Source organism: Notolepis coatsorum (genome assembly GCF_963971535.1).
Source record: "Notolepis coatsorum genome assembly, contig: SCAFFOLD_267, whole genome shotgun sequence".
In the NCBI taxonomy this organism is placed as follows: Eukaryota; Metazoa; Chordata; class Actinopteri; order Aulopiformes; family Paralepididae; genus Notolepis; species Notolepis coatsorum.
In genome coordinates, this window is record NW_028170910.1 from 111,595 (window position 1) to 139,510 (window position 27,916).

At 41.2% G+C, this 27,916-nt stretch overlaps 1 pseudogene across 1 annotated transcript; it reads left to right on the forward strand.

Annotated features, from left to right (window-relative positions):
* Positions 1-991: 991 nt before the first annotated feature.
* On the forward strand, positions 992-27,916 carry LOC311248382 (transcription initiation factor IIE subunit beta-like; annotated as a pseudogene). The gene is made up of 8 exons: positions 992-1,031; positions 7,249-7,295; positions 12,739-12,843; positions 14,430-14,612; positions 14,914-15,007; positions 15,301-15,411; positions 18,939-19,016; positions 27,719-27,916. The product of its transcript is annotated as a transcription initiation factor IIE subunit beta-like (transcript).

Sequence of the window (27,916 nt, forward strand, 5' to 3'; positions counted from 1 at the left end):
GAAACAACATACGAATATGGGGTCTGAAAGAGGGGATGGAAGGAGATTCGATGGTCAAATATGTGGACAGCCTGATTCGAAGAGAATTAAAAATGACAGCCCTCGACAAGACAGGGATTCAGAGAGCGCACAGGACTCTGGCGCCGAAGCCGCGAGAGGACAAACCACCGAGAGCAGTTATAGTAAACTTCTTGGAATTCGAGGTGAAAGAACATTCTTAGAACAGCCTGGCAGAAGAAGATAGAGGTGGGGGGACAGAGAGTTACTTTTGACCATGATTATGCAACGGAGGTGGCGGTAAAGCGTCGGAGCTATGTTCAGATAAAAAAATCTCTGAAGGAAGGCGGAATCAGATTTCAATCACCAATGACCACGCTGAAGGTTCATTGGAAGGAAGGCGCAAAGGTGTACGGAGACGTGCGGGAGGCGGCGAGGGACATGAACCAGAGAGGATGGAAGGTGCCGGGAGGAGGAGACGAGAGACCTACGCTGCTGCAGAGGTTGGAGAAGGCGAGGAGATGGACCAGGGTCGGCGGGGGACGAGGAGGAGACGAGGAGAACGGGAAGGTGAAGGGGATCTGAATTGATTCAAAGCAGATCAACTGAGAAGAAGGACGCAAGGACACGGAGAAAGGGGGCGGAGAGGAGACGAGACGGTGATCAAAGGGTGGATGAGTACAATGCACACACAAAATATATAGTGAGAAGATAGTAATGTACATGAGATAATTATAGGTAGACCAAAATTTAGAAAGGAAGGCATAGAGATTCGAAGCACATTGGACTGATATACGTATGACGCACATAATGCAAGAGAGTGAAAACATGAAAGAGACTTGTTGAGCAGGAAGAGTATGACAAAATACATGGGGGATAATTAAACCGAAAGTGATAAAAAAAAAGGGGGACATGTGCATTCAAGAGATATATGGAGACGGACATTAAAGGGACTCAGGAAAACACATGTCGCATAACACAGTTAGACGGAAACATGAAAGTGACTAAAACGGAGCTTTTTGACTGGGAGCTCGGTCAGACCACACACAGAGCTGGACATATATAGTGCGCTCAAGGTAGCCACTAGGGGGGCCCTCTCACTAGGAGAGCCACTACTCCCCACCCACCAGCAGGGAAAAGAGGGGAAAGAATAGGACCCTCAAATGCCATGGAAGTTCAAAGAGTGAATTTTGATGTTGATGTTTATTATGTAAATATGTATGTAAGTCAGAAGGAGATAGCAGAGGCTACAACCACAAATATTATTTTATGTGACATGGGTAGAACGGGAGAACAATTGGAAAAGAAATATGACAAGTTAAGGGTGTAAAGATGATGTCGTTAAATGTGAATGGTATGAATAACCCGATAAAGAGGAGTAAGGTGATGACGAAACTTAAAAAGGAAGAGGCGCAGGTCATTTTCTTGCAAGAAACACATCTTATATCACAAGAACATGAAAAGCTGAAGAGATTCGGGTATGAAAACCTGTTCTATAGTTCTTTTAAACAGAACCTTAGAAGAGGAGTGGCTATACTAATTAAGAACACAGTGAAATTTGAGATGATCAAGGAAATAAGGGACAAGGAGGGAAGGTATGTGTTGGTCAAGGGGAAAATGGAAGGTCAAATGGTAACACTAATAAATGTATATGCTCCACCGGACAGTGAGAAATATCTATTTGAAACGATCTTTGATATTATAGCGTTGGAAGGGGAGGGGGTCCTGATCTGTACAGGTGATTTCAATGTGGTACTGAATTATGACATAGACACGACTAGCACAAAGAAATGGAGGACAAACATTAGCAAATATATGAATATACATATGGCAGAATTAGGAATCATAGACATATGGAGAGCAATGAACATGCTAGATAGAGAATATACGCACTATTCACACCCGCACACAACATATTCAAGGATAGACTATTTTCTCATGACAACAGGGGACAGATATCGGGTGGAAGAATGCAGGATAGGAGTGACGGATATTTCAGATCATAGCGCAATATATCTGACAGTAAATCTTAAAAGTAGACGGAGGAATACAGTTTGGAGACTGAATGTAGGACTATTGAACAACAAAGGTTTGGTTAACCAGGTGAAGGAAGACATAATTAGATATAGAGAAGAGAACGATAATGGGGAGGTAGATCCAAACATTTTATGGGATGCACTAAAGGTAGTAATACAGGGAAAATTGATAGCAAAGACGGCATTACTCAAGAAGGCTAGAATAGGGACATACCAGAACTTGATAAAGAAGCTGAAATAATTAGAGAAAGAACACCAAAGCTCAAAGAACCAGGAGACACTTAGAGAGGTTAAGGAAGTTAGAGGACAGATAAACAGGGAGCTGCTGTCAGAAATAGAGAAGAAAGCTAGATACATGAAACAGACATACTATGAAGGGGGACCGAGGGCGACCAGACTGTTAGCTAGACGAATTAGGACGCAACAAAAAATAAACACAATACATACAATAAGGGACACAAACACAAACAAAATACTGAGAGAACCAGCGGAAATAGAGAAGGCATTTGAAGAATATTATAGGAAACTATACACACAACCGATAGCGGCAGGGGAGGAGGAGATAGAAACATTTTTAGAAAAATTGGATTTACCATCAATAGGGAAGGAACAGAATGGAATATTAAATGCAGAAATCACAGAACAAGAAGTGGGGAATGCGATCAGTAGGGCAAAGAGTAGTAAGTCACCGGGTAGCGACGGATTCCCCTCGGAATTCTACAAGACATTTAGGCAGGAACTGAGCCCCATGTTAGAAGCAGCATTCAGACACACAATGGAAAAAGGCACAATGCCACCTTCATGGAAAGAGGCCATAATTACTACAATTCCAAAAGAAGGGAAAGATAGAGAACTGTGTAGTAGTTTCAGACCTGTGTCCATATTTAATGTAGATTACAAGATGTATACATCAATAATATCCAAAAGATTTGAGACATTTATGACAGATATAATAGACGAAGACCAGACTGGATTCACTAAAGGAAGGCAGACACAGGATAACATAAGGAAGACAGTGCAGATAGAGGAGATACAAAAGGAAGGAGGAAGTGCAGTATTAGTTAGCCTAGATGCAGAAAAAGCCTTCGATAGTGTAAGCTGGTTATTTCTATATAAAGTATTAGAGAGATTTGGATTAGACAAAAACGCTATGAAAACAATTAGGGCATTATATCAAGAGCCGACGGCTAGGATTAAGGTGAATGGTAGTCTGACGGACCGGATTAAACTAGAGAGAGCTACCAGACAGGGTTGTTGTCTTTCGCCGACGCTCTTCGATGTATTCATCGAACCACTGGCCCAACTAATTAGACAGACCAAAGACATCAAAGGGGTGGAGATAAGGGGGACGGAACATAAATTGGGATTATTCGCAGATGACGTGATAGTATATATGAGACAACCAGACATAAGCTTCCCGACACTGATGGATCTGCTGACAGAATATGGATATTACTCAGGGTATAGACTTAATGTGACAAAGACACAGACATTAGCACTGAACTACACACCAACGATAGAGATCAAAGAAAAATACAAAATCAAATGGGACATGGACAGGATCAAGTACCTAGGGGTGAACATCACAAGAGGGGGGGAGGGGCTATACGATGCAAACTATACACAGATAAATCAGAAAATCAAGAGAGATCTAGAAAGATGGACAGTGATGCCCCTAGATTTCAGTTCAAGGATCGAAATCATTAAGATGAACATATTACCAAGGTTACTATACCTATTTCAATCCCTACCTATATTAATACCACAATTTAGGGAATGGGATAGACAGATATCAAGATTCATTTGGGGGGGGAAAAGGCCAAGGATCAGATATGTGACTCTACAATTACCAAAGGTGAAAGGAGGGATGGCAGTACCCAGTTTAGAAAGCTATTACTATGCAGCACAGCTTAGAACAGTAGCATGCTGGTGCAATGTGAACTATGAGGCCAAATGGAAAGATATAGAAACCAAAAGAGAGGGATTCAAAGTGCAGACACTGATAGGAGATAGGGAGCTGTTCAGAAGACAGGAACAACTACTAGATCCAATTACCAGATTCACTATAAACATATGGAACACAATAGTAAAGAAATACAAGCTAGAAAAAGAATCTAAGATACTGAGATGGATAGCACACGACAACAAATTCAGACCAGGGATAGAAGATCATGGGTTCAAGAGGTGGGAACGGGGGGGTATAACAGCAATGTGCACGATGACGGAAGGAGGGGAGATTCTACAAAAATTGAAAGAAAGATACAGACTAATAGGGACCACTTTAGATATTTACAGATTAGGGACTACTATAACAAAGAAATAAAGCAAGATAGAGACAAAGAACAGAATGGGGTAATTAAGATAATGGTAAAGTCATACGAAGGACGGAAGGGGAGGGTGATATCAGCACTATATCAGGCAATAATGGACAGTAAGGGAAATACAACATTGTATGTGAAAGAAAAGTGGGAAAGAGAGTTGGAAATAGAGATAACAGAGGAGGAATGGTATGACACATGTAAGACACAACAAACAACCACAGGATCAAGGATATGGAGGGAGTTTGGGTGGAAAAATATAATTAGATACTTTATAACACCAGAAATACAGGGCAATTACACACCAGCAAAGAAAACATGTTGGAGGGAGTGTGGACAGGAAGGGGCGAACCATACACACATATTCTGGGGATGTCAGAAGATAAGGCACTACTGGGAAGAGATAGGAGGGATAATAAATGAAATAATAGGATACGAAATACCCCAGGGAGGCCAAGTGTTGTATTTGGGGAATCTGTCACAGGAAGGAATCCAAGGGGAAGACAAATATTTGATTAAGATATTGATAGTGGCAGCCAAGAAAGCTTTAACTAAACTGTGGTATAAGGTAGAAGTGCCGACAAAGGATCAATGGATAGAGTTGGTAGAGGGGATACAGGAAATGGAGAGAATCACACATCTGCTGAGGCTGCAAGAAGAAAAGTTTGAATGGAAATGGGGAAAATGGGAAGAATACAGGAGGGGAAGTAACGACATCACAGAGGTTTGAAAAGGATACAAGGAAATGAATAAAAATGTAAATAAATAATGCAAATGTAGAAGGGACCGAAGGACCCATGTCACACTTTTTCTTTACCCATTTTTTGTCTATTTGTTTTAATTTATGTACTGTGTATTGTCTATGAATGTTGTCTATGTATGTTGTTGAAAAAATGAAAATAAAAATTTAAGTTTATAATAAAAAAAAAAAAAAAAAAAAAAATTAATTACCGGACAACGGAAACCCTGAGTATGTACCTACTTCCAGGCCCGGACTGGCCATCGGGAGCACCGGGAGTTTTCCCGATGGCCTGGCCTGCACAGATAAAAAAAAAAAAATATTATATAATTTTTTTTTAAATTATTATTATTATTATTATTTTTGCCAGGCCATTGTTTCTAGTTGTGGCGGCGGCGCGGCGCGATCGTTTTTAGATAACCAGGTGGTGGGGAACAACCAGGATTTCACTGTCTGCGACAGAGTTGGAGAACTATCTGACTCTCTCCCTCACGCGGACACACACACACAATGGAGCCGTGCTGCCGCTTGAATGAATGAATGAATGAATGAAAACTTTATTTAACAGATTGCAGAATGGGTACAATACAGTACGGCTCAATACATACAATTGTTAAGGGGATGCAGACCTGAGAAAGACGTTTGTCTTGTTTCCATCAGGGTCCCCCATTTTCAATTCATATAGTATAGCTTGTGATTGGTGGAGGCGGGACCAGGCGATACAACTGATTGACCGTGGAGGCGGCGAATGGAATGGCAGATGGCACACTCCCAAAAGGAGTTGTTAAATCTGACATTACAAAAAACAATATGTGGTGGTTATGATTGGGGCTGAAGTTTAATAAACAATTTATGAAAGAGAGTCAAAATAATTCCAAGATAATTCAAAGATTACACACCTTTGCCACATTGGCTACAAACATAATCACTGCAGTTATCAAAAAAATAAGAATCTGATCAGACACAAGGGTTAAGTTGTTGTTCCCTTTCTAATTTCCTCAAAAACATCTAGTCTAGTTAATGTGATCAATATTATTTGACAATTGATGCTTTTTGTTGGAAATTTCAGTCAGTGAGCTCATACTTTGAGCTCATTTTATAGTTAAAATGATTGAGACAACGCAATCTTCTGTCTTCGTTGTGCATGCATGCGTGTGCTCACCACATGTGATACATGTGTCACTATTCTGGCAGTGGCTACTGTTATTATAGTATTGTAATGAAAGGTCTGTTATTTAATGTTTGTGTAAAGGGCTATTTTAACTGTTGATGGGTAGTGCATCAGTAAAGTGAATATGGTATTGTGCTCTTGCCTTGTTTGAATAGGTGGAGAGAGTGGTTAACTGTATTATAATAGTAAATAGAAAAATATGTTGTGCTCTTGCTTTTTTCTTTTTGAAGGTGGAGAGAGTACCATTGCTAGTGCCACAACAGTTTTATTTGAGGTTCATAACAGTACATTGTACTAAGCAATTGTTGGCTCATTAGTTTGTGATTCACATGCACTAAAATTCACCAGAATGCAGGAAATTAAGTCTTTGTAACTAAAATTTTCCGGGTGGGGGACCCCCAGACCCCCCACTTAAAAAGTGGCCTAATTGGGGCTATATTTCGCGCTATATCTCCCGGTATAAATGATTTCCCCAGTCCGGCCCTGCCTACTTCTCATCTATTTACCGCTATGTCAAAATAATCATCACAGAAATCATTATTATAAAGAAATCCATTGTTTTCTCTTCCTTAAAAACATATCCACTCTGTGAGTGACGACTCTCTTCACGCAAGCCCCCCCAGAGAAATGTCCGAATACATTTAGATTTTGAATCGTGCCCTTCAATGCGCGGGTACCTCAGTCAGTCAAATCGGCCTCCCACCCCACTCCAAAGGTCTGTTGCATTTGGGTGATCAAATCATGCCGTTTTTCCGTGGATCTTTAATTGTTGTATGACTTTGGCTTGTGATGCTGGTGAAATAAACAAACTCATGCCTGTGTTGCTGTTTGGCTACATGAGATCACTTCACCACAAACAAGTCTCTCAGCACACACCAGTGGAAAAGTCCATACCTATTGGCAGCTGCATCCCTCTCACAGAAAACACTTATCAATTAATCTCAACTCTAACACACTGTTACCTTTCCCCTCTTCTTGTCTCCATAGAGTGCTATGGGGTTGGCAACCTGGCCACGATGGCCAACTACATCAGGGTAAGACTCCCAACCAGTTATTACCCGTATTGGCCCGAATATATCATGACCCCCCCCACCTCTCTTGGTACAAGTTCGGTACAACAGGGGGAAAAAGCAGCAACAACAAAGAAAGCTAGCTAATGTTATCGATATCAATAGTTATATTGAATTTGTACCATGAACGAATTACAATGACTATTATCAGAAGTGAGATACAGACCCGAATGGTACCGTTTTCAGTTGCAGTTGATTTTTAACATCATTGTACTGGTTCTTTGAAGCTCTTTCAACAATGTCTCTTGAGCATCATCCTATCACGACGAAAACCCTTTGATTAAAATCCCTCTTGTTTTCTATTGTGTTGAGACAATTAATCGCTCACTTAACATTTGGTCCCATCTCTCTTTTGCATGTAAACGGCTTGCTTACCATTCTGTGGCTCTGCAGAAGCCCTGCCAGGCTCTCACAGCAGCTCATTGACTCATCTAGCTGCTGCAAAGCCCACAGCATGGACACATTTGCTCTGAACGTGTGATAAAGAAGTTTTTATTGCACTCTATACTGGATGTTAATAGAGTTTTGAAGGGTGCCGGTTACACTGCCAGGTGGCTGTTGGGCACAAAAGCACGGCAGAGATTAGGATAGTGACTCAGAATGTTGTAACGAGCATGGCTCGGTCCCACCATTTTAAAATGTTTGCCATTTAAAATAAAAATGTGTATACATCAGGGCTGTACAGTGCGACGAGGACATCGCATATTGAGCCTAAATATAGCCTGTGCTAAAGAAATTTTTAAACATTAGCCTACAACCAGGGCTGTACAGTGCGACATAATGTTACGGTGCTGCTATGAAAAAATCTGTCTGCGATGAATGAATTTACTGCGTAGCCCCCGTGCGATAACCTGTGTGTGAACAAAATATTTGCGTGTGAAGTGAATTTGGGCCACGCTATTCTACTTGGTAGTTGTGCGATTAACACATTGTGCGCCAATACCGTTGTACGACGTGTTTCAAGTTCATGCGAATTCTGCCAGACAACAACGTTATTTTGATCATATTTAATATTTTTGCCATGGTATTCATATTCCCCTCACGGAGCCTTGTCTGATGCTGTGGAACTCGGCACAACTCTGCAACGCTTCAATACTGCCACCTGGTGGATGATTATGCCGGTTGGATATCGGTGCGTCTCCTAAATCCGTCCGGCCACTCGCATATCATCGCAGGACTCTAGCCACACACCGTGGATATGGATCGCTGCCATAACTCAATAATCGACATGATTTGGGCGTGTATTAGTATTATACAAACCGGAAATGGATCGCCTCGATCCCCATCAAATAACTGGGATCTGTTTGCTCCAGTATCATCGCCCAACGGTAAGAGGAGGCTGCCATGACTTTCAGCGTTTTTGTTTATTATTATCCATGCAAACTGCTCTGATCTATATATCACCCATACTACATAAATCATTTAACGACCATCACGGAATTATAAACGACCCCCCCCCCCCCTCCGTTCACCCGCGCATGATCAGTTATAACATTTTGGACCATGTACAGTTGAAATGTTTAATATAGCGTGGATCGCAACAAACGGCATTTGATAATGTATATATGCATTTATGCCTATATCTCACGTTCTAGGAATTACTGCAGAAAACGATAAAAACATATTTATATTCTAGACGGTATTTTTGTATGAATGTGTGAATGAAAAAGTAAAACGTTCCTACGTCCTGAACGATAGATAATCGATGTTGAATGGGCCATAGTAATGTCAATTTAGCAATACAATTTAAAAAGTTATAGCCCTGCAAAGAAGGTGAACATCTCCATAGACTTACAGTACTAGCAGAGAATGGTATAAGATGCTGAAACTCCGTGGCAGTTAATGTGTTAAAGACCATGTCTGCGTAGAGTCCATACATCCAACACCAAATCCCATAATTCCTAGCGAACAATCGAAACGAAACTGTATGTGGCCTATTGCATCGCCAAAGAAGAACTTCCTTTCAATAAGTTTAAGCCGCTAAATTTTGCTCTGCAAGAAGAACGGAGCAGATATCAGTCCATCTTATGACAACCACGTCCGATGTGGAGAGATAAGAGACCATAGCCCATTAAATTAAGTCGGATCTGGCAGTGATGATTGACGGGGACACGGACACTTCTAACAAATGTCAGCCATGCATTAGGTGAGTAGCCCACTATTAGGACGTTTTTCAATACTTAAATACTGTCTACTTAAATTTCCCTCCGGGGATCAATAAAGTATCAACCTATCTATCTAATAACGAGACAATATGCAAATAAGATAATACTAATAATTTTCACGGTTCCCCGTATGAAAGTGGCTTGCAACTTACTGCTGGTAAAATCACTGTTTATTTCTCGTTTTGCATAGTATTACATTCCTCTTCTATAAACAATCAAAGTCCTACCGTAAAAGCGATGGCCTCATACTGGTCAATTAAACCTTTTTGATTAGTCTTTCCTACGAGCTAAGTTGAACCGAACATTTCACTGTCAAACGCGCAAACTTAAACAAGGTTGCGTCACAACACGGTTTTCAAAATAAAGGCCACATATACAAATACCGTAGTAGGCCTCAATTCTTATTAAAAAAAGTCGTGGATATACATAAACATTAATTGGCATAGATTTCTATAAACGGCCCAACGGCACACACTGAAACCAGTAACATCACAAATATGAAGCGGGTAATTACCCATAAAAATAATAAACCTTTCATGGGGTTATTTACAATAATAATAATTCATTTAATTTCTAAAGCACTTTTCATTGTGAAACAAAGGTATGCAGAGTTTCTTGTACTCCTGATTAACCGTTACTGCGCCATTAACGAGTATATTCGTTATTGGCCGCCATGCGTTGAGCGCCAGAAACGAGTTAACTCGTTTTTATGATCGTTATTTCCTTTATTCGCTATTTCCATTAATAATTCAGCCAGCAAGGCTCCGGGAGACTCTGGACTCTGTCGGATATTCCAACGGCTCAATACCGCCGCCTGGTGGATTTCGGGCGAGTTGCACGCCATTCTCAACCGGATGGTGCGTTCTGTGCATCGGCGAAAATGTTCCAGGCAGAGCTCTCTTGTTATGTGGATCCAGACAAACACTCTAGTGCAGTGGTTCCCAAACTGTGGTGCGCGAGCGCCCTCTAGGTGGTGCGTGACATGAAAAGGCTAATGGTGGTAAATACATTTTTTTTTTTTTTTTTTTTTTTTTTACAATACAATTTCATAAAAATCTTAGTCAAACCTTTAGTATTATGGATATTAAACATGCTGGCAGAGTACATGCATCCATGTTGTCGTGAACATTTTAATTAAATAGAGAAATTCCCTATCCATAGTCGCTGTGGGAAGAGATAAAATAAAAAATTAAATCTGTGCACGGAGACCAGCACATTTTTTTTTAACAGAAACCCATTGGGGGGTGCGTCAGCTAGGTCGGGAGGTGACAGGGGGTGCACGGCCAAAAAAGTTTGGGAACCGCTGCTCTAGTGCATTGGATCGCTTTTGAGACTCAAGAATCAATATGCTTTTGGCATTTATTGTGTCGTACAAACGGAAAACGGATCTAGCAGATGGAAATCAAATAATTGGAATATTTTTCTCCAGACTCATCGGCCACAGGTAAGAGGAATCTAACGTTAATTCCAGCTCGATTGTCCATTTATTTCATTGCAATCCATCTGATCAACGTATGATGTCGTACTAAAGAAAGCCGTTACTGACAATCAAGCAATCATAAACGCCCCCCCCCCCCCCCCCCCCCCTTTCCTTCACGCATGATGGAGCATAATGTATACCGATCATATGCATTTGGAATTTTTTATATAGCGTGTATAGGAACGAAACGCCAGTATAATATGCGTCGGGGCCTATAACTCGTGTTCTAGGAATTACTGCAAACACTCTAAAAACAGACTTATATTCACGACGGTATTAACCCGACAATGTATGAATGGGAAAATATAACGTTCCCACATCCAGAACGATAGACACCCGATGTTGAATGGGCCATAGTAATGTCGATATGGCTATAATATTTAAAAAGTTATAGCCCTGCAAAGAAGGTGAGCGACTCCATAGGCTTACAGCACTGGCAGAGAGAGGTATAAGATGGTCAAACTGCGTGGCAGACATTGTGTTAATGCAATGGTGTGTTGTGGTGATCTCATTCAAGGAACACTACAAGCGCACACACACTGTTTGTTGTTTTTGTTCCATTAGTGATTTACACACTTTAGTTGGTTCATTATAAAAGATACAAACCTGAAAACAAAAGCACTTAAATGTTAAATAAAAGGACCACAGTAATGAGGCAGGAGGAACATATTTCTTTGCACTATAATGGTAAAATTGTTATTTATAGAATTATATGAAGAACCCTACCCATAATTATCTCCTGGGCATGCTAACAAAGCGGTGGCTTCTTATAAAAAATGTGTTTCTCTCTCGTGACCAGGAGATGGATTTAAGCTAGGTTCATCACCATACCTCTCTGTTAGCGTGACCAGGAGTTAGATTTAAGCTAGGTTCATCACTATATTGGTGTGGTACCGGTAAGAGCCTATCATCAACCTATCATCCATGTGTGGATGAATTTGCTATTTGAATTTGCTGATACTGATAGCCCACGTGTGCATGCGCTGTGCAACAAAGGAGAGCAAGGGGTGGTTTTCTTTTATACTTTTTTTTTCAGAAAACAATATACACAACTCTTTAACTCATTGACAAGCTCTCCCCATCTGCACTGACTAGCGCCAGCTTTTCTTGACCATTTTCACGATATTTCACAATCTTTGCGGAGCTATTGTATATTCTATATTATATCTATGGAGACAATAGTATGGCTCATTTGACACACTATTTTTAGTCCAACATGTAAAAGAGTGTTTCTACACACTGTAGTTTGTAGTTTATTACACGCTAAACATCTCCCATTTCCAAAATAATCCAGTCCAATTTAGGTTTGGTAAAATAGACTTGGGGGGCTCCTTACCTTAGCCAGAAGGCACTCCAAAAAGAATAATTCCAATGATCCCATCGGCGTTTATATGTAATTAGTAATTACACGTGTTTACGGGAAACTATAGGTTTTGAGGCGAGCAGATCTCCATGTGATTGCTCTGCAAGAGCTCCTCCCCCTCAGAGCGAGTCTTGACAGTCCAGTTCAGCCATTGTCTCTACTGATCCCTTTCTATCAGAGTTTAAAAGGTAGGCGATACTGCCACCTGGTGAGATTTGATCGGCATTGCAATTCCAACGTAGGCAAATGAGCCAGGGACGGCTAGAGTGATCCGGATGATCGTTTAGAACGGGGATCAAAGGAAAAGGATCAGGATCCAAAAATGAGTTTACTCGTTATTGGCGCTCAAGCGTTGGCCACCAATGAGTTAAAGACTGTTTCTCTCCCTTCCTTTCTCAGATGAGGCACCAGAGAGGGGATACACACCATCTGACCCTGCAAGAGATCCTGGATGAGACCTTCTTACCGGACATGTGCATGGAGCAGAAACGATGGCTTGGAATTGTGTGTTTGTGTGTGTATGTGCGCATGCAAATATGTGCGTCTTGCATACTACTAGGGCTGTCCCCGACTAAGGATTTGGATAGTCGACTTTGATTGGCCGAAATTTGCCGATAGTCGACTGGTAGTTTTTTTTTTCATTCCATTTGGGCTGCAGGGGTGCTTAAGGTCTGAAGGAGTTGGCTGACGGTTTCTTGTCATTTAGATGGGTGAAATCCTCTTTCAGTGCCTCTGTGCCCATTTTCTTAGGCAGTTAGCCTTGCTGGTATGCGTGCCATTAGCGTTAGCCACGCTTCTAGGCCTCTTTGCTTTTGGAAAGAATGATAAAAGAAATATCTAAAAATCTAAAATATTCCTATTCTTTTACTAAAAGGTTGGCAGTCGACTACGGCTCCTTTCGATTGATTAGTAACAATTACTTTTCAGGATGAAGAAACCACACACACACACACACATTGTCTCACACTCATACAGTACCATATTATCACAAATCCCTTTCTTCCCTCAAGACTTCACAACCTCCCATCTACTCTCCACTTCCCTAACCACTCCTCGGTTATTTACTGGTATACATGCTCCTATACATGCATACTGCCGGTTATCACATGCCATGTATGATGTAGGGATATTTCTACTCTTATTCAAATAAGCCAAAGACCTGAAGTGACTTTTTTCATGTATTGTATTAGCTATGTAATATTGCACGCTAAAGACAATTTGAACAAAACAAAGAAGCATTTTTTTGTACTTTATATGAAAATTATATTCTGTTGATGGAAAATTGCAAATTTGTCAACAACACATCCTGCATGTGGGCATGCACATACAAATGACATCCAATACGAAAAGATCTTTGGTTTCCACGTCCCTCCCTCCATGTAAAACTGAATTCCCATAGGTCCTCAACAATTGAGTGAAGGCCAACATCCACACTCCTACGCAGAGCTGTCTCTATGCTTCTATGTCACATCTCTGCCCAAGAGGGCCAAGATTTGTACCAAATCCAGATATCTGCAACAGAAACAGTTTGAAAGAAAATGCTGCTATAACCTTGAATTGGGTTTTTACAGAGAATCACTAATAACCACAAATTAACCTTGTCTGAACATTTATGAGTTATGCAGTGATGTAATTATCAGAGAAGTAAACAGGCTGTCTTTTCTGTGTAAAGAAACCATACCTTTATGACTGCATTCATCGTCGTTTCCATGGACACAGTGAATAAACGAGACTGCATGGATGCAGTGAAATTAAATTATTTAACTTTCATTTTTGGTTGTTATTTACAAAAGAGACTAGAAAATATGGAGGGAACAATAATATACGATTATTTATTCAATATGTTAAGGGAAAATAATGGGTAAAGGTAGCACCAGTCGATTTACTTCTGTTTGGGCAGAGATGTTTGACAGTGGAACGTAAGTGGAACATCATCCAACTCTCGTCATAGGAGAATGGCCAACACCACCAGTCAAGTCAGTCACATCTCTACCACGGAAACATGTTTGGAAAGCTGTTTTGTTGGGTCCTTAAAACAAAACCTGAACCTAAAACCACTTTCTGCCCCCCACCCCACCCCCAAACACCAGGCCCTGGCCAGCAATCCAAAGATTAAGGTGCGGGATGGGAAGTATGTCTTTAAGCCTAAGTACCACCTGAAGGACAAGAAGGCCTTGCTGAGGCTGCTGGATAAACACGACCAGCTCGGCCTGGGAGGAGTGTTACTGGACGACGTGGAGGAAAGTTTGCCCAACTCGGCCAAAGCCATTAAGGTAATGCATACTGTACACATTGTACAGATGACACAAACCTCAATATACAACAAAACTCAAAGACACAGACCTCAATACATACAACAACCCTGAGACGAATAACCATATATGTATGTTTTGCACTTGTAAGTAACTTGGGAGTATGAATATAATGCATCATCCGAAAGTACTCATTGATACAGTTTCAAAACTAACACCAGACTTATATGATTCTTGGTCTGAAGGATCCACTCACTGAAGTAATTTCAAACTTGACACTGAAAAAGAGTGAGGAATTAACCCATTGCCTTTTCTCTTCCAGGCTTTAGGGGATCAAATCATCTTTGTGACCAGACCAGACGAGAGAAAAGTGTTGTTCTACAATGACAAACATTGCCAGTTTGTGGTTGATGAAGGTGAGATAACATTTGTAAGGTTTCTCTGGTAGCAAATGATCCCAGATCTGTCCCCATGTGGATTGGTCATTGCATGTTTAGACTGGATTAGCACAATATTATGGAAGGCATATGCAAGACAATTACTAGAAGTAGTAACGCATGAAGAGTAACGTCCCTGTCACCCCCCCCCCCCCCCCCCTCTGCCCCTCTGTACATCAAACTCAGTTTTGTTGATACCTTTTATAGCTGTTTGTTTGTTGTTGGCTTGATGAGGGAATTCCTGTTCACTTATACCACTTATTAAATCCTAGGATTCCAGTATGTGTGGCGGGATATTGAAGTGTATTCTATGAATGAAGAGAAGATTGACGAGTACCTTAAAAGCCATCTCCTCCATGCAAGAGACGGGACCAAAGAAAGCAGAATCTCACCCCTGTCCTGTCCGCAGCCTCTCCAGGGAGCAGTTTGTCCGGGTGTTTCCCCTCACTTCCTGCCAAGCCAGGACTGTTCATAACAGCCAAATCAAAAAGTGGTCAGTGTTTTTGTTTTTTTCCATCTCTTATCCCTAAAAAACCTTTCAATTTATTTTATTTATTCACCCTCATTTCCAATATCGTCGAGACATACAGATTATCAACAAGTTAATAATAAACATTGATGATTAAATGCATGATTTCTCATATAAGTTGCAGTGGTGCGCATCATATGTCACCAGTGATAAATCTAAGCGCAGAATGATAGACAGAATCCAAATGTTTCCAATGTTTCGATCAGAGCTTCCTACGCTAAAATATGGTCACTTTTCCGCACCTACCCCTACCGGTGAATGTGTCATGCCTCTGTGGATTCCCAGAGGTATTACGCGGTGGGCGAAAGTTACCATAGCGTAGGAAGCTCTGATCAACTCGGGGCTTGGTTTTACTTGTTCGGGAGACTCATGTGCACAAAAACCTTATTATGATCATGTCTCTATCACAACGACAGCCCGAGCTGTGAGTGAATTACGCGAAGGGGAGCAAAGCCTTGTAAATTGTATCTGAATCTCTCCGTCGCATAAAGGAGTCACTCACTCTCACTTTCTCACTCTCTCTCACAAGTAAACAAACGTTACACTCAACTGTAATTCTTTAAACAGCGAGGGAAATTATACAGCCGGACAAGTTAACAATAATTAACACATTTACAAGCTGTATTAAGTTTTGCAAATAAGGAAACTGATAGAGAACATTTCAAATCACTCAAAATTGCCATTATCTAAATGTGTACCCATTTCTGAATTGCGCAACGTTTTCAGCATTTCTGAAGAATCTTCTCTGCCGGCACAATCTGACCTAGACCATGCCTGATTTTAACACCTTGGCAGTCAGGTGTGAACAATAGCTCTTGTGTCCATCCCTAACCCCCGCCCCCCACCTGATTAGCTGTCATCTGTCACATAGACTTCGCTGCATTATGGATTCTCTTATAGAATAGAATAGAATAGAGGCAGCGTGTTCTGAAATAGGTCTCAACTAGTGCGCAATGAATGAATCACGTTTACAACTCTGAAAAGCAGACTAAGTCGGACAGACTGGTGCACGTGTGTTCTTAACGCTTCATGTGCGTCATGTGTATAATGTTGATTTTACAGACATCCTCTGAATTAAATAATTACAATAATACTGTAATCAATACAACAAAATATGGCATTCAACCGATGTATTGGTTGAGTGATAATAACAGCGCGGCGCTGACAGACGGCTGTTAAATATGTTGCAACGTGCACGGGCCAACTGCCCGCAGACAGGCCGTCGGAACGTTCATTTGGGAGAAATAAATAATAATGGCAACGGGCACAAAGTTTAAAGAAGACCATATAAATTGATAGTTTATTAATAAGATGCAGCAGGCGGCTTGGGGAGAAAACATAGGAGCGCCCCTCTGGACACACACACACACACACAATATCACATAACCATTGCATTTTTTAGTTCAGTAAATAAATGCTTATTCTCTTATAATTATAATAATAAATTCGACTATCTGTATTTATTGATGTGCGCCTGTGTTTTTAATGACTTCATTTGGAAGAAATCATTAGTGATTGCGTGTGGATTCTACAGAATTAAATAATTATATTATGAATGAATGAAAACTTTATTTAACAGATTGCAGAATGGGTACAGTACGGTTCAATACACACAATTGTTAAGGGGATGCAGTGCAGACCAGAGAAGGACGTTTGTCTTGTTTACATCAGGGTCCCCCATTTTCAATTCATAGTGACATTTATGACATACACAACATACATGACATTTATGGCATAGGGACATACATGACATACAGGTACAGGTATATAGTACTGCTACATTTGTGACATACGATATGCAAATATACAGTACTGTTATCCATAGATCCTAACAGAGATGATATACATATGATGGGGAGGAGACTGTACATTTGGAGGGGCTGGGTGGGCGGGAGAAAAAATATCCATACCGTGGGGAGAAAATATATACATACGGTGGGGAGGAGACTGTCTATTTGGGGGGGCGGGGGGGGGGGCGGGTTCGACCTTTACGTGGCCAGTTTCGAATTGCAGCCTCCCGTAGGTGCTCTTTAAGAGCGGTTTTGAATGTGGGTAGGGATTCACATCTTTTTACGGCTGTTGGTAGGGCGTTCCACATTGCTGTGGCATAATTGCGAAATGTTTAGTCCCTTGTTTGTGCCAAATCTGGGTTGCACATGATTTGTGGAACTCCCTCTGGTGTTGTGGGCGTGGTATTCACTGACCTTTGGGAAGTATTTCGACATGCACATGGGTACCTGTGTAGTGTATCTTGTAGACCAGGCCCATTGCAAGTTGCTGTACTCTGTCGTCTACTCTAAGCCATCCTAGGTAGTCAAAGTGGGCAGGGGTGAGGTGGGTTCTAGGAGTAAGGTCAAGTAGTAGTCTCACCAGTTTGTTTTGTGATGTTTGTAATCTTGTTTTTAGCGCCTTTGAGGTGCTTTGGTACCATGATGTGCAAGCATAGTTGTAGTACCCTTGAATGAGTGCTCGTGCCAGAGTCTTCAGGGTATTCTTATTTACCTTATTTTTTACCTTATTTATAACAAAATTATAACCAAAGATGGCAATCAACCTCAAAATTAACCCTGTCCGCACCGCGGTAGTATGGTAGACATAGACAGTCCTAATGGCTGTAACTATATGACTTTTAAATGAAAATGTTTCATCTAGCCAGATTCCAAGATATTTATATTCTGTAACCTTTTCTATTACTTATTTCTAGTGCTAATTATTTTTAGTAATATCTCTGGCCCTAGAGAACACCATCAATTAGTTTTGCTTGCATTGAGTACAAGCTTTAAGGCCAATGAGCTCATCTTGCAGAGCATTACATTTGTTCTAGATTTCCAATAGCTGATTGTACAGAGTCCGCAATGCAGTAGATAATTGTGTAATTTGCGTATAGATGAGCTTGACAGCCACTCAGGGATAACATAATGGCATTAACCATTAATATAGATAGTGAATAGAACGGAGGCCCAGGATCGATGCTTGTGGAACACCTTTTGTAATGGGTAGTCATTCTGACTGCGTACACCCAATTTCACACATTGGTGTGTCCAGCATATAAATAGCTCAGGAACCAACCGCAAGCATTGCTATCAAAACCAATACTGTGTAGTCTATTTAAAAGAAGAAAATGATCAACCATATCAAATAATTTGTCTGCGAATACTATATCATTAATAACTAAAGTGGTCTTCCCAAACTATACCATATCATATATATATATATATATATATATATATACAGTACTGTATGTGTGTGTATATACAGTATATATATAACCATAATTTATCTAGGAATGATGGCGTTGGGTCTAAATCTTTATCACTTAACCAATTGACCTGTGATTGGAGCCTGTATGTTCTGTCTTAACTTTGTCTCTTCTGTCTGCAGTTACCAATCCATAAGAGGAAGAAGCCCGGTGGCCAGAAGAAGATGCGCTTCAAGACCCACAACGACCATTTGGCAGAAGTGCTTGTTACAAAGATGAAAACAGGAATGTCCAGTCGTTGCTTTTCTTTTGAATCAAATTTTAATTTCCTTTATTTTTCTATTCGTTTACAATTTCTAGTTCAATTCAGTTCAGTTCTTTCACCATCAAAATCATTTTACGGGGGCGGCTAGGTGGTGTAGTGGGCAAGGCGCTCGCCACCAACGCTGGAGACGCTGGGTTCGAGCCCAGCTCTCTGCGTTGCTACCAGCTTGGCTGGTCGCTCATACTAACACAATTGGCAGTGTTAGGGGTGGGAAAGCTGGTGGGTGGATCCTTGTCGTTGTAAACAGAAAAAACTCCTACAGTTCGGTCGGGGCGCCTGCTCAGCGAGGGAAGGATCTGGAGGGAGGTAGTGTGACCTTCCACACGTTACACTTTCCCAGTGAGAGTCTGCGCTGCCAGGCTGCCTGCCGGCTGGCTGCACATGTGTCGGAGGATAGCATGTGATAGTCTCCGGCCTCCCGGACCAACAGTAGGGGGGGGTGCGCAACGACCAGGAAGGGGGTTGGGAATTGGCATAATGACTAACAGTGGGATGGGAGAAAAAATCGGGGGGGAAAAAGGGGTGGGGGGGGGTGGGGGGAGATTAAAAAAAATAAAAAATCATTTTACATTCTGTCTGCTTGACGAGCTGCACCAAACATATCACGGCTGTTTCTAATACAACAATCAAGTCGAGTTCAGTGTTCAGTTTAGAGCAGCAGCCGCTGTCTCTGGCAGGAGCTGTCCACTCTTGTGTGCGGCTGAAAGACAGATATTATTAGTGGTGGCAAACACGCAATGCACTTTCAACTTCATTAAAGCAAATGAAAGCAAATAAAACAACGTTATCAGCCAACTAAACTATGTGTGTGTATTTTATATATTACTTTAGGAGTCTGTAATGAAAGTGTATTTTATCTATATAATAGTTACAACAAACTCCGGCCAGATGAACACTGTTCATCAATGAATCTCAAGGTTATGCAATAACTATTGGCCGTCTGATTACTTTTCTTCCTGGCAACTGTATTGAGCAACTTCTAGTTTTGCAATCACGACCTGGGAATACTTCATGTATCCTTCCCATTCTCCAGAGTTGTCTTGGCAACATGGGCTCGTTTACGAGTACTACATCACCTTCCTTCAATGTTGTTGTTCAGAAATTCCTTTCCCACAATCCTTTTGAGGCTGGTCTTGACTGAACGCACCATATGCTCCCATATACCTCCCCACCATGCAGCTCTTTCCACAATAAACCTCCAGGTTATCCGTTTTTCTGCAAAGAAGTCCTTCACTTGTTTGGATTTCATTGACTTCCATATTTCGTTCAAGTCCTGTGATGCCCTTTTAACACTTTAATTGCCAATGACGAGTTTCGGCGTCTTTCCTAGCCATGCTCAAGTTGCCGAGGACGCCGTAACTCGTCTTTGATATCAATATTTTAAAAATCTGTGATCGGAATCATATTTTCCATCCGCAGCCCTGAGACCCACCGAAGAGCCCCACTCAACTCTCTAGCGGTTCAAGAGCGCCATCTGGTGGCCGATCGGCAGATCGCCAAACAGGAAGTCATGTGGATGAAGTGGTGATCACCCATATTACTTCCGGGCACTCGCTATAGGTCCCAGGACTCGAGCTCGACACAATACATAGCGATCTGTTGCCAATAACTCGATAAACATGATTTGGACGTATATACTATTATACAACCTGGAAATGGACCGGGTATTTCGACATCCCATAATGGAAAACTGTCTACTCCACGCTGATCGCCCAACGGCCCGAGGAGACTGGGGTGAGTTTTAGCGTGTAAAATTACCGTGTTCGATACTAACTTCTATGATAAACATTTGACCCACATTAGATGAATGGTATAACGCTGCCCACGTAATTATAAACGCCCCCTCGCCCATCCGGTCAACATCAGATGATGTGTAGTAACTTCCAGAAGTACGTGCAGTTGGAATTTTTTATATCGAGCCGATTGCTATCAAACTGTATTTCATCATCAATATAATGCATTTGGGGCTATAGATCACGTTCTGGAGAAAGCTGCAGAAAGAGATGAAAACATACTTATACTTTAGACCATATTTTAGTATGAATATGTGAATGAAAAAGTTTAACGTTGCTACACAATGAACATTACATATAGGACATTGAATGGGCCCTAATAATGGCAATCTAGCAATAGAATCTAAAAAGTTATAGCCCTGCAAAGAAGGGGAACTTCTCCATGTTAAATAGAGCTGGCAACGGATGGTATATCATGAATTTAACCTCCGGCACCCAAAGTGTTAAATGTCTGTGCATTGTCCGAATAGATTGTTGAGCAAATGCCTCTTCTTGCAATAAACCTTCTGAAGGCCAAAAGAAAGTTTGGTGTTGTCAAGCCTGACACTAATTCTAAATGAACAGCTCTGGTCACTGCGCACGTGAATAAAGCAATGTAGGCCTTTTTGTGATTAGGTCTGACGTACAACGGGCCTGCGAAGTCGACTCCAGTCACCTCAAATGGTGCGGCTTCAGTTGTCCTGTCCATAGGTAAAGGTGCTGTTATTTCCTGACTGGCCTTGGTTGTAAACCTTTTGCAAATGAGACATCGATTTAGAATCCGTTTAGTTGCTTGTCCTCTCAGAATCCAGAAACGCTCACGTAGCTGTGTTAAGGTGTTCTGAAGTCCATTATGCATTACCTCTTCATGCGCATGTTTTATTTCCAGTTCTGTAAACACGTCATGCGCGGGTAGGATGAATGGGTGTTTTTGTCCATATCTGAGGCTAGATTTTTGCAATCTACCTCCAACTCTCATTACTCCATTATCCTAGAATGGGTTTAGATCTTTAATTTTCGAGTGCTTGTGAATATCCGTTCCCTTTTGCAGTTCCGTCATTTCTTGTGAGAAAGCTCTTTTTTGCGTTTCAGCAATCCAGTATAACTGCTGTGTTCATTTCCACTGCCGTTAGTGGCCCTTGGCGTTTACTTTTATGCGCGAGTTATGCACAAATCGGTTTACCCATGCAGTAATTCTGAGAACTGTAGTTAGCCTACTGTAATTTTCAAGCGGAATAATTGTTTCTTTTAGGTACGTTTTTGTTTCGGTCACAACGTGGTACTGTTTGACAGTCTCCTCAATAGGCTCTTGTAGGCTATGCCCATTGGTCTCCTTTTCAATTTGATGGGGTCCACGTCTCTTAGCCATTGTGGTCCATTCCACCATAAGCTCTGAGTTTTAAAGTTTTCCGCGGATATTCCTCGCGTGCCTAGATCGGCTGGATTATCTTTACCAGGACAGTGTCGCCAATCTTCTGGCACGGAAAGCTTTTGGATTTCAACTATCCTGTTTGCAAAGAATGGTTTCCACTGGTTGGCGGAGCCTTTTATGCAGTGAAGTGATATTGTTGAATCTGTCCAAAGGTAAGCTTTTATCTGTGCGTCTCTGGTGTCCATTATTATATATTTACAAAGTCTCTCTCCTATTAGAGCCGCTAATAACTCCAGTTTTGGTAGCGTCACCTTCTTCAAAGGGGCTACCTTCGTTTTTGCGCATATTAAAGTGCAGGTGCTTTCATCGTTCCCAACCGTGCGTAAATAGCCTACGGCGCAGTACGCGGTTTTACTGGCATCGCAGAATACGTGGAGTTGTCGCTCTGTGATTGAACTCGGGGTTCCAGTGTTGTAGGGTCTGGGAATGACCATAGTCTTGACAGTTTGTAACTCCATACCATTCTTTCCATTTCAATTTTAAATCGGTGGGCAAGTCTTCATCCAACTCTAGGCCTCGTTCCCATGTTTCCTGGAATAGTCGCTTGTCCCTCACTGTGAATGGTGACAGGAACCCGATAGGGTCGAATAGCCTAGCGGCTGTTTGCAGGACTGTCCTCTTTGTGCATTTTGTATTTTGATTCTCGTAGAATACTTGTCAGATCAAACATGAAATCGTCCGATGTCGTTCTCCACATCATTCCCAGAACCTTGACTGGGGCATTCTGGTCAACTTTCGTTTCCTGTAGTTTGTTCTGTAGTTCAGGCGAATTAGTTTTCCATTTGCACATCTTCATCGCGGCCTTGTCCATGATTATTTTGGATTCTTTATACAACTTGTATGCATCTTCTACTGTATCCGCTCCATTTATGAAATCATCCACATATAGTGTTTCTCTTAATGCTTTTACCGTAGAGGGGTATGTTCACTCCAATCCCTCCAGATGATGTCTGATGTTGCCGACAGCAGAAATGGGCTGGCAGTCGCGCCAAATGGAACCCTTGTCATCCTCATTATGCACTCATTATGTTCGTTTTCATTCTCTGTATGAGGTGTCTTGTCTGTCCACAGGAACCTCAGTGCGTCTCGATCTGTCTGGTTTATTGAGATTTGTAGAAAGGCCTTTTCAATGTCCGACATGAAAGCAATTTTGTGTTGCCTGAATTTCAATAGAACATTCAATAAATCAGGGTTCAAGTTGGGGCCAGTTAATAGACAGTCATTAAGTGAGTCACTGTTTCCATCATGTGATGACTCATCGAATACAATCCTGACTTTCGTTGTTGCGCGTTCCTCCTTCACAATAGCATGATGTGGCATGTAGTACAATGGGTTACCGGTAGTCTTGGTTTTGACTGGTTCAATGATTCTCTTCTCCAAGTAGTCATTGATCACCTCACTGTATCTTGTGAAGAGTTTACCATCATGTTTGAATCTTCTCATCAGACGTTGAAACCTGTTCTCTGCAATTCTGTAGTTGGATGACAGTTTCAAAGTCTCTGTACGCCATGGTAGTTGCACTTCATAACGTTCTCTGTTGTGCGTAATGGTTTCTTTGAATTGTTTCATGGCATTTTCATCTTTGTACTTAGTACTTCTTAGACTACTTGCACAAATAATATGAAAACATTTTACTGTGTACTTTTTGAGTAATTTGAGTTTCAAAGTCCTCAAGAATGAGCATTTTCGACAAAATTTGATGTGGGATAAAAACCATTTCTTCCATAAGCAGTTTATGAAACTGCCACGGTTGTACTTAGTACTTCTTAGACTACTAGCACAAATAATATGATTATTTTTTTACTGTGTACTTTTTGAGTAATTTGAGTTTCAAAGTCCTCAAGAATCAGCATTTTCGACTAACTTTGATGTGGGATTAAAACCATTTCTTCCATAAGCAGTTTATGAAACTGCCATGGTTGTACTTAGTACTTCTTAGACTACTTGCACAAATAATATGAAAACATTTTATTGTGTACTTTTTCCAATGTTACGCTTAATATCTCCTAATCTATGTTTTAAATTATGGCTGTGTCTAATCTGCCCGTCGCTTATCAAAGACCGCTTTTCCAGTCAGTGCAGTCAAGGCAGATTGGTTTTTTATCACTTCATTTCCGTTCCAGATCATTTAGAAAAGCACTCGTTTTGAGATAAAAAACATTCTGGACCATTCTGTGAAAATCGTCTTTTACTGTAATATTCCATAACGTTGTTATTTGTCTGCCTATTTATGAATCGTTTTCAAATAAACGCTAGATGATCAATATTATACGTGCACGCAAGCACATTCGGGCCGCGCACACGGATAATCGCCGTTTTCATTTCCTCTTCGACTTTTACATAGAAACCGAAAGAGCCCATTTCACAAAACAGCCTATATCTTCATCAGAATTAGTCTGATTATCCTAACACTGATAACATAGATTCCTTACCTGACATCAGATGGTATCCAACTGGTATATTCCAATTCCTGATCACCATTCGAAAAAATCGATAAGTGTATTGATCCAACGTGTGTACAGTGCAGTACATGAATCCGCGGGGCTCAGAGCCCCCTGAATGAACGGTGGGACTCCGGCTGCATCAGTGTACTGGAAAATGTGGAGTACCGGATTTCTTTCCCCATCCATTTTCATTGAGTCCATTCCAAAATCCCTTATGTCATCTGGGAGACGACAGGGGGCGCTTGTTTCCACAATGATCGCCGGCGCCGCTCGGGTATACTCGGGTAGGCTCGGGTGATGCAATATGATTTTAGATCGCTAAAAAAAAAAAATCCGGGAAATCTCGTGAGTGGCTTTCAACCACCTATAAATAAACCCGAGTATTCTCGTGTGTGGCAGTGAAAGTGTTAACGATTGCAGAATGGGTACAATACAGTACAGCTCAATACAACAACAGTGGACTGGAGGATGAAGACCAGAAAAAGACTTTCGGCTTTTTTACATAAGGGTCCTCCATTTTCAATTCATCAAAACATTTAGAGACATACAAATATACAATAGTTTCATAAAAATGCTAAAATGCTATTGATTGATTGATTGATTGATTGATTTAAAACTTTATTAATATATTGCAGAATGGGTACAGTACAGCTCAATACATACAATTGTTAAGGGGATGCAGACCAGAGAAAGACTGTCGTCTTGTTTACATCAGGGTCCCCCATTTTCAATTAATCATATTTCATATCTAAATCATATAATATCTCGTTGCTAAATATATGCAATATATAATCTAATAATACAATAATCTAAATCTAATATATAATATAAAAATGCTAAATGCATGGGTATTTTATTTTGTCTTTAATGTTAGCTTGCAAACTCAAATACTGTCTTGGTAAGCCTCATAATGAATTGTTTGGGGGAAAAAAGAAAAACATCGTGATGTGTATCGCCGAAAGGTCAGAAAATATCGTGATATCATATTTAGGCCATATCGCCCAGCCCTACCCACAACCATAGACTAACTCAGACAAGTGTTCGCAGTCCATGTGTGACGGGGTCCTTCTCCTCTCCCCTCCAAACTCACACAAATGATGGCGTAGTCGGAAAAATTATCTTGGTGTTGTTTTATTTGCCGGCCTCCCACGGTGCAGTGGTGACATTAGTTTATAAAAAGTGACAATCGAAATAACAAAAAAATACACTATACTACCTGGAATATCAAATGAGTTCCACAATAACTTCATTTGATAAACAGACAAACAAAACTCTTACGGCACTTCCCTAAGTTACCTTCATTGTAACAGAGCAGGGCAAGCCCGACACAAAAAATAAAACACTTACGGCGCTTCCCTAAGTTACCGTCATTGTAACAGAGCAGGGCAAGAACCCAAAACCTTGGGCACGCAGCCCTCATGACTCCTCCCCCTCCACAGGTGCCACACATAATTAATTAACATTACTAAACGGGTGCTACACATCAATTGATTTGCCGTTTCCTACACACATATAAAAACAACCTCCAACACCAATACCCTCACAACCCAATAAATAATTACATATACACAAACCCAATAAATAAATATATGTACACAACACAATAAATAAATATATGTATGAATGGATATATGAATGTATGGTAATATGTATAAATGCATGTATGATTAGATTAATGAATATGTATGCATGTTTGATTATGTATGAATGTATATGATAAGTGAATGTTGTGTGTGTGCGTGCGTGCTGCCCCGGCGTCAGTGACAGACCCACTCTGTCACACCATGGGTTGCCAGACACCCTGGTCACTGATAATTGCCCAACATTCACCAGTGAGCTATTCAGTGAATTTATGCACCAGAATGGCATTAATCACGTTAGGACGGCGCCGGTCCACCCAGCCTCAAATGGTTTGGCTGAGCGGGCTGTTCAGACAGTGAAAGAGGGGTTAAAGAGGATGACGGGAGACTCTCTAAACACTAGACTTTCACGTTTTCTGTTTACCTATCGCCTCACGCCTCAAACGACAACGGCGCGCACGCCAGCAGAGATGCTGATGGGGCGTAGGCCCAAGGCAAGATTGGACTTGCTGCATCCAGACATGAAGGCGAAAGTACAGAGGAAGCAGGAGAAGCAGAAGGAGCATCATGATCAGCATGCAAAAAAATAACTATTAGAGCCTGAGGACAAGGTCTATGTGAGGAACTTCAGTACTATCAACAAGCAACAGTGGCTGCCTGGCGTTATTCTGAAACAGAGTGGCCCAGTTTCCTATGTCATTAAAATGGCTGATGGACGTGTTTTCCATAGACACCAGGACCATGTACGCCTACGCCACGACACAAGCTCAGCCCCCTATCATGCTCTCAACACCAGAGCCATCCAAACCTCAGTCACATGTGGTGTGTCCGAGGTCACCAGCAGTATTGCGCAGGTCACAGCGTGATCGCAGACCTCCCGACAGACTGAACATCTAACGAGACAGTTATGAGAGTAATGACTGTTGGTAATATGTTTTTCAAGTGCCTTATTTGGTAAGCTGTTGCTAAGTCGTTTTTTGGTATATATATATATGTTTGGAAAGTGTACAAGGGTAAGACACTACTGTATTATTTTTGTATTGCATGGACATTTGGTAATGTTGAATTTTAAAGGGGGAGGGGTGTTATAATGTCAGCCTTATGTATGCCTAGGATTAATATTGATGCAGTATCTATGTTTTCCCACTAGAGGGAGTTATTGCTCAAGGGATATTATTTTGTGACTACAGATATATACGTGAGGTATTCTCCGTGTCCGGTACCTGAGTTCTTACCTGTATGACTAACGTGCGCTGAGTGTAAGACGCACCTGTATTGTACAACCTTCCATTGTTCCCGTTTTCCACTAAACTACCAAACCCAAGGGATCACAAGCGTGTCGTGTGGCTTTATTATTATTAGAGGTTACCACAGAAAGTGTTTAAAACTATTTTATTTTTGTTTTGCAGAGAAAACACCAGCTGGATCAGCTGGAGAATTATTCCAAACTGACTTCTGCTTCACAGAAAAGAAAGCTGGAGACCAGTCACACCTCCAACAGCAAGCAACTGAGAATGGACAGCTTACCACCCAAGCATGTGTCTCAGGCCACTGCCACCTCTGGGATGGCTGCTGCCAACACTCGAGCAGTTGAGCGTGAAACTTGA